The sequence below is a fragment of the Ixodes scapularis genome, unplaced genomic scaffold (genome assembly GCF_016920785.2).
Source record: "Ixodes scapularis isolate PalLabHiFi unplaced genomic scaffold, ASM1692078v2 PGA_scaffold4__175_contigs__length_147842914, whole genome shotgun sequence".
NCBI lineage: Eukaryota > Metazoa > Arthropoda > Arachnida > Ixodida > Ixodidae > Ixodes > Ixodes scapularis.
The window spans coordinates 39,112,896-39,121,846 of NW_024609879.1; positions in this window are offsets into that span (position 1 = coordinate 39,112,896).

Below are 8,951 nucleotides of genomic sequence, written 5' to 3' on the forward strand. Positions count from 1 at the left end.
ACTGTTTATCAAAAAATTACTTATTTATTTGTGTGGTACTACTGATACTATCTTAGACGTGTCCATATACATGCCTTGCGTGTGACGTCATATGGCACCATACCAGCCGCCATTGCTTCGTACCACGCTCCCGTGCCCATACCTTCTGCAGCATACATTTACCAAAATTGAATCTGTTCTTTGCAAGCCTTGCGGAGAAGACTCAGTGGTGTTAAATGTATGCCGCAGAAGATGCGGGCACCATGAACATGATACGGAGCAACGAAAGCCGGCGTGACGTCAATGCAAGTCATGCATAGGTGTCTCTATTTGTAGGGCAGTTGAACCTAATTTTAGGTATACCGCAGCGTCCTAATAAATACCCAAGTAGAGTATTACCGCAAATTCTTATTTCTGACTGGGGTACATCTAAGGCATGGAATATTTATAACATATCAACAGTAGGCCAAAGCGATCCGAAAGGCAAAAACGGACTCGAAGTTTACGAAACTTGTTACACGCTACGTTTAGGCGGATGAGGAGCTCATGAACAGGAGTCTCACAGGGCAGCCTATCCTTCACTAAATCAAGCGGGGGGCCAATAGGAAGCGTGGATTGACTCCTTAGTAGGTCGGTGCTGTTAGAAGTAAGTGCAACCGACAATAGCAGCTAGCTTATGTGTAGTTATACGATTTTAGATTTACCAATTTTAAGAATGTCGAAAAGTGCTATTTTGTTTGTAGCCCCCAGCTTGTAAACCATGCTTTATTTAGTAATGTTTCCTACTACAGCAAAAGGAAATAAATTTCTGCAGGTATAGTAAGTGCGTCCTAATTGTGTTTTTAATTTTGCAGTGGTGGACAGCCGCATCCGACTGCATGTCACGAGAGGAGCGTGAGTTGGTGCTGTCTGCAGCATCCTGTCCAACTTCCTGGTCAACCACAACCGGGCAGATAAAAAAGCTGCCAAAAGAGTGGTCGCCAATAAGGCCAACAGCCAGCACCGAAATGGAAATATTTAAAGGCTGTTGTTGCGTTTCATTTTTATTTTACAGTATTTATTTTAGGGGTGCAAATATCTGCTCAACTAATATTTGCACAGTTGTGACCATTGGTATCTAGAGCCACTTTATTTGTGATGCATAGCAAATTGGGCTTTCAGTGATGTGATTGGCCTAAGCCGTTTTGGAGCACCTTTTGGAGCAGCCAAAACAGTGTTTTGGAGCAGCAAAAGTGGCCTTTGGAGCAGCCAAAACAGTGTTTTGGAGCAGCAAAGTGGCTTTTGGAGCAGCCAAGACAGCGTTTCGGAGCGCCAAAAGTGGCTTTTGGAGCAGGTATGGTAAAACCCAGTTTCAATTCCAGTAGATAAAATCTAGTTTCGGTTTCCTGTTGCATAATCCACTAAGAATTTAGGCTGGAAACAAACCGTATTTTTCGGTACAAACAATATGCCCTCCTCCTCCTTTGCTCCCCCTCCTCCGTACCTTCATCTCCTCCTCCTTTGCATATGACATCAATTTTCCCGGCAAATCTAGCAAAGCTGAACTTGTTCATAGGTGACGTGACACCAAGTCATGTCACGTCATTTACCCCCCAGAATTTAGTGGGGAATTGAATTGGTGACGACGTCGAGTGACGTCAAGGTTCCCGCTAAATAGCACGGTTGCGCCGACGGCGACGCCGCGAAACCCGGAAACGGGCACCTAAGAGCTATGCTGTTGTTGTTGTTTGCGGGTTTCATAGCGCAAGAGCTACGATGGCCATACTGCGCCAAACTAGGTATCTTGGTATGGTATGCCGGCGTGTGATGGTAAAAGGTTACGCGAGGAGGCGGCCAGTCCATCTGCAGCCTTGTTGGTAGCAATGCCCACATGGCTCGGGATCCAAGAAAACTTGATATCCTTCCCATCTCCGAGGCCCAGTTGAACTTTAGCACATGAGTTGAGTCAACTGATTCTTGGTTGGTGGAAGGGAACATACCGCAGTAAGAACCCTTTGAGAACCTAGAAAAAGGACAGGTTTCATCACTTTGCTCCAGATAATATAGTTAAGTGCTGACAGCACGCCATATAGCTCGGCAGCAAAAATGCTAGCAACACTATTTAGCCGTGACAAATGTGTAAACAAATTGGAATCAATAGCAGAGCCCACATACAATGAGGACTTGGCTCCATCAGTGTAAAATTGACGATAATTTTTGTACTTTTCTTGCAGTGCAAGATGGTCTTGTAAAATGAGTGAGAAGACATTGAGTTCATTAAATTTTGTGGAGTACCAATCACAAGCTATATGTATTTCTGTTCTTTTGAAATGTACATATAAAAACACCTGTATGGATAAGTAAGGAATTTGTTAGACAGTTGTTTCTATTTGCTTATGCACAACTAGAGCCACTGCATATGAGAGCTAGCTCTACATACTATCACTTCATGCACACAAGTTGCTCATAATGCTCAAATATGTTTTGATGGTCAAACCTTGTTGGAATATTTCCCAATGGATATGTCGTACAACCCAGGTAAAAGTTGTTGCCCAATGAACAAAAAGCTGTTGAGAATTGAACAGATTTAAACATCATATTTTTTTACAGATTTACCATAAAATTTGCAAAACAAAGGGGCCCTTAATACTTTTCTGCATATTGGTATAGTTTGTATAAACTTAGAAATCTTATTGGCTTTTTTAAGATATAATACTCTAAAATTAATTGAGGGTTTACATTATGCAGACATGTAAAATAATATTTTTTTTCAGGCTTTGTGAAATACCCGGTAGCTATGTATCTTGTGGTGCCACCAGAAAAAACGTCGGTGGGCGTCAAGCAGGACATGGCGGCTCCTGTACAAGGTGCACCGTACCATGGCTTAAAAGACCAAAGCCTCTGATGAACATGCCAGGGTTTGCTCTTGTATGGGGCGTAAACCCCGATTACATGCATTTTGTTTTGGAGGGTGTCGTTAAGCAGCTGTGCAAGTTGTGGATCACATCTACAGGGTCACAGTTTTACGTTGGGGCCACATCAACATGGGCAAAAATCGACAGGCACATTGCAGATCAAACCCCCCCCCCCCCTTCAGTGGTTCACCAGGATGCCCCGATCACTGCTCGATAGGCACTACTGGAAACCTAGAGAGAGAAGAGAGTGGTGTTCCTCTGTGCAGTCACTTGCTTGACAGGAATTTGCCACGGAGGTACCTGGACCACCTCTGCCTGCTGGCCTATTCAGTCTACCTCCTCCTAAAGGACGCTGTGGTGAACCGGGACATCTGAATGGGCCCTGGTCAGCTGACAGAGTTTGCTGTAGTCATGCAGTCACTCTGTGGGGCACAAGCAATGTCATTCAATGTGCATCACCTGCTACATTTGGCAAAGTGTGTGCAGAAACTTGGACCATTGTGCTCACACTCAACATTTATATTTAAGTGTGGGAATGGGCAGCTCTTAAAGCTTTTCAGTGGAAGAAATGGTGTTTCTTTGCAAATTCTGGAATGTTTCGCCATGTAAGCAACACCTCAAAAAGATCATGAGTACAATAAAGCTGACCCAGGAGACCGTTACATTTTGTACAGCAATGGCCACTCCTCAACGGGTCATGCTGACACACACCCGAGGAAGTCGTAGACTGTACATAACCTTTAGTGAAAGTGAGCAAGTTGCTCAAGGGGACAAGCTGGGCCATATTTCTGCCATGGCTGTAGAGTACCAGCGTATCTCTATTTGGGGGCACCAATATTACTCGGCTTCATACAAACGCCCCAAGAAGACCAACAACTCTGTTTTCGCAGCTAGTGACGGCCACCACTATACACTATAGAAGATCTGGGAGGTAGAATGTGGCCAACAATTGCTATGTTTCTCTTTGCTTTCCTGCCAAAGAAATCGGAGGGTGGACCACCTCTTCAGATTTTCTGCAGCACACAAGCCTTCAGGCATAAAGCGTCTCGAGACAAGTCAGGTCACTCGGCTGTGCACGTCAATGGCTCATGACTGCTGTCTGTCTAGCATCCATGTTTGAGCTAGACTAGATGCAGGGGGAAGTCTCCATTTGATGTAGTTTGTTTGTTTTATCACTGCTGAGTTTGATTTTGTCTTTCTCGTGCTCTAAGGAAAAACACCAATCTTAAAGCCATTTAGTTGATTTCTTTTTGTTTGGGCAAAATATCTACTGCTTGGCTTGGCTATGCGACTTTGAATCCGGTGAACCAAATAAATGTACATTTCTGAGTAATAATTGCAAAACATGTTTGTTTTATAAATTACACAAATTTGAGATTTTTTCAGTTTTCAAGATGAATGTCTCTCTTGAAAGCATTAGAAATTATATTTCTGGCTACAGAGCCTATGTTTATGCTCTGTCAGTCACAAGCATATTTCTGAACACCATTAGGCATGTTTTTGCATTTTTCATGTTCAAGAAACATTTGAAATTACTGTATTTCTCACCGTGTTCGTATTCATGCATTGCTAGACAAAATGTTGGCCTATCAGTATGCTTTTTTTCGTTTATATAATGTAGGTACTGTCTGCGGTTACCATACTTCTTGATACAATGTTTACATTGCTGTATTGCTGCTCACAAGTGCACCAGTAGGAATGCTGCAGCCATTGTTAAGCACTGCAGATACAAAATAAAGTAAATTCAAGGCAGACATAAAATGAGCAAAGGCACCCGTCAAATATCAAGCACCTGCCCATTCCGTACAATGCACCTACCCCCAAATTTTGTAACATCTGAAAAATGTGCACTGTACATATTATACGTAAAGCTGATGACCAAACAAGTGGCCATCGTTCAATGTTTTGCGATTATCGTTAAATTTTGAGTGGGCACTGGTTCGGTATTTTACGGAAATTCTATCAGAACATTAGTGCATATGTACTGCACTGTTCAAAAATTATGCTGCTGCAGTTTCCAAAATTATTTAAAAAAATGTTTCTGCGCTAAACGTGCAGGTGGTGCTTTGAAAAATGTAAGAACAGTCCATCTGTGGCACTTAGCTAGGCAGGCCTCTTTTTATTCCATAGTATGGTAATATATCACCACACAAGTGGAGGCTGACTGATACAAAGCGAAAGTGCCACAGAATATAAATTTCCAAGCAAAACGTTGAACTTGCACAAGAATTTGTAAAAAGTGCCTTTTTTTTGGCCTGCTAGTTTACAGGATTTAGCAGCAGGCAGAAGGCAATTAACTTTGTAATTAAATTTAAATAAAGTCTTGATTGCGGAAATTCAGACAAATTGTTTTAAAGGGAAACTCTACTTATTTTTTATGTTGAGAAAACAATGCAGTTCTTTTTAGCATTTACGACATGGTTCTACCTAATTGTATATATTAAACTGGCAAACTAAATTTGATATGCCCCTTGCCTGCCAATTCTAGGGGTGACGTGTGGAGCAGCCGGTGCAGCCAACAGTGAGCGATGCGCCATCGCCAAAAAATATTTATTTGTTTTACTTTTTTTGCATGAAGGCATATGGTACAACAGGTGGTGCCAGCAACGTGCATACTGGTGGTCATGTGATCTGGAACGCACATGCCCTTGTGTGTGCATGCTTCTACATACTCGTCACAACACACGCACGTGTACCGAGGACTAATGGCAACAAGAAATTGGTGAAAATTGGCTTTACCAGCACTTGCAGCCACAGAACCGGCATCAGGGTTGTCTACTTCCTCGGATCTGTGCCCACTTATCACAAATGAGGCTACATGTTTTAGTTCTACCACTTAAATTGTTACTTTTATAAACCTATTTATTTGTCCCCCATTGTTATTACCATTGCTTTCATGGAAGGTCATCCCAAATCCATATGGAAGTGATCACTTGGCACTCATTCTGAAGTTCAACCATCATCACGTTACTCTTTTATCGCGTTCAACTTAGTGAAAGTTCAAAAAATCTGATTGGCCATGTTTTGAGCAATCATCCCTTTTAGACGTTACTTCTCTACATCAACTGTCTATCGATGAAGCAACAGACTATTCCACAAAACACATCTTGGAAGCTACAATGATTGCCATACATATGACATCCCCCCATCTTCCTAAAAGGCCAAAGCCGTGGTGGAACAAAGACTGCCGAGAGGCTGAAAAGAAACAAAACAAAGCATAGGGTATTTTTAGGCGATATTCTAGATCAAACAACCTTATTAATGTCAGAATGATGGCACAGGCGAGGTATATTTGAAGGCTGAAGGCATGCTAAGCAGCAGTCTGGAATCTAGTTTGTCGACCAAAACCACGGCAAACTTTTTATTTAATAAATATCTTGGCTCTACAAAGTATTGTATAAACTTGTGTTGAATTTCCTGACAGCAGAAATTTTTCTTTATGATTATTAAAGTATGTGGATAGTTTCTAATTTTGAAAATAAAACTAGCCATGCCACATCCTTTGGTTTCACACCTTTACGGTCAAATGGAATTGATAGTCTGACATGAAAAATATCTTCATCAAGCATTTCCTATAAAATATCTTAGAAATATATCTACTATTATGTTGCTTTCTGCAGCAACAAGTTTTACACTGGAAGCAGCACAGGTAAAGCTGGTTTGTTACGCTTTATTAAAAAGAATTCAAGGATGCCCCACTGCACTTAGACAGATTCTACTACAGTAAGTAAAAATGCAACATCTAGCAGCTTTAATTTATAAAAATGTGAAAATGAATTCCACAATTTCTTGCAGCATTATGAAACTGTACTTCAATTCAATAATGCATTGCAAACGAGGTACAACAAATGCTTGTTCGGACTTGATGGTCCCAGTGATGGCGAGAAGCTCGTCTCCGACAGAGATCTGCATGATGAAGACGTACAGCCGACTACCACTGCAGAAGACGCTAGCTTTTCTGACGAAGAGGACACACCCTGTCCCCCAAGAGCAAGATCCTCCATTATTTCTGAAGAGACCACTGAATGATCCCCCGGCAAGCGAGGAGGATGAACTTGCAGCTGGCTTACGGGCATTTGGAGCTGAAATGCTGCCCACTCCGCCACTACAAAGGCAGAAGCTGCGGCCGTCATGGCACTAGTGCTGCGCCAGAAAACAACATATCAAGTATTCATAATCAATCTCTAAAAAATCAGGACCACAAAATATATGCTATATAGATGTGCTATTCATCTCGCTTTTTGTCTAGGCTGTTTGTCAATATGTCAGTACTGATTTGTTATTCTTTTTAATCTCAACCTACGGTGCAGCAGCGGTCAGTTCTTTAATTGCAAAGCATTGAACTCTGTGCACATCATAAACACCTGCTTGCATAACAAGTTCACCGCTTAAGTTATCTTGCAGTTTAGGTGAGAGAATTCTAAATGCTATAGAGGCCCGGAGTCAGGCTCATGGTGTCAAAATGAAACATACTGCCAATAATATGTGATTACTTCTGACACACTGGAGGTAATGTCATTGTGAAATGTAGTAGCTTTTGTTTAACCAGTGATTTTGTTGCAGACAGACTCAGCTGGGTCGCAGCAGTGGACAGGCGTCTGCTTGACATCAAGCTTCCTCACTGCTTCACAAGGCTCCAAGGTCTCTGGGCACCCATGGCAACTGGAAGGCGTCTGTCACGTTACACGGTGAAAAAAGAAGAGGAGGAAAGAAGAGGTGCCAGGCTAGGTGGTAAAAAGTAAAAAGGAAGAAAAGAAGAAGCTGGGGGGACGTGGGTCAAGCAGGAGACGGATTCGACGGTGCCCCTAGAACGCTGCATACCTCGGCCGTGACCCGCAGATGCAGACGAATTCGACGGTGACTCGAGAAAGCAGCAGTCCTCGGCCGTGAACCGCAGATGCATGCCGACTCCACCGTAACTCGAACCCGCAGCCCTCTCGAGAATCTAAAGTATCAAGGCGACGAACCCTGGTACCCAGCGGATAATTTTTCGGCATAACCTGCGCCACCTCCAACAAAGCTTGGAGATACCTCGGCAGCGACCCCTGGAAAAAAGCAACTGACTCCGTCAAAAAAACATCGTCTCAACAGACACTTGTGACCCCAGTGCTTGATATCATCAAACTGAAGTGGGACGGGAGAGTTCCAAACATTTCTAACTGTATATGTGCAAATACCTAGGCATTAGTTATCTTTTCTATTTACGTATGTCACTGTTTTACATAAATTGATTTATGCCTTCGACCGTGTACTCTATTTCACTCAGACGGCTGACCTTAACCACGACAGCGTCCAAGTTGAGCCATTGCCATTTATTCTACTGCCTCCCGTTCACGCTCTGGATTCTTTTGGCACGCTACTGGAGCCCCCTAGGCAAGCTCATGGAAGGTGTCCACCTTCTCTTGAGAGAGGAGCTGATTCCGTCTTCTAGTGACTTTGCTGGTAAGGACAAACGTTATTGCCGAGTTGTCACAATGTCACTTAATGTCTATATAATCAGGGTTTAAAAGAAATCTAAGAGGTGACACCATGCAAGTGAATTCAATACATGCTCAAAGGGGTTTGAATTGGGAGACCAAGCTGGTCACGATAAGCAGGTGATACACCACCTTCTAGGTTTACCTCCAGAATACAGCTCGACGAAGACGTGCACTGTCATCCATTAACAGGAATTGGGGTCTCATTACACTACTGATTAGCCAGGCAAATTATTGCAAAATGAACTCACGGTACCTTTGGCCAATAACCGTTCCTCGTTCAAATATGTGCAGAGGTGTATGTGAACTTAACATTATACCACCGGAAATTAGGATACCACCACCACCAAAGCGATGCTGATGTTGATGTTAAAGGCATTACACAAGCTGTGCAATGATTAAGTTAAGATTAAGATTTTAATGGCGCAGCGGCAACGGTGGCCATAATGCGCCAAACAAAATGTTTTAAAGATCGAATGAAACAGATGCTAGGCTAGAGAAACTTTTTATAACTGGTGTAGATATCCAGTTTTGTTAATAAAATCAAAAACTCGTCCGAGTGGTACTAAGGCATTGTCTCCAAGTAGAAACATAGGATGAA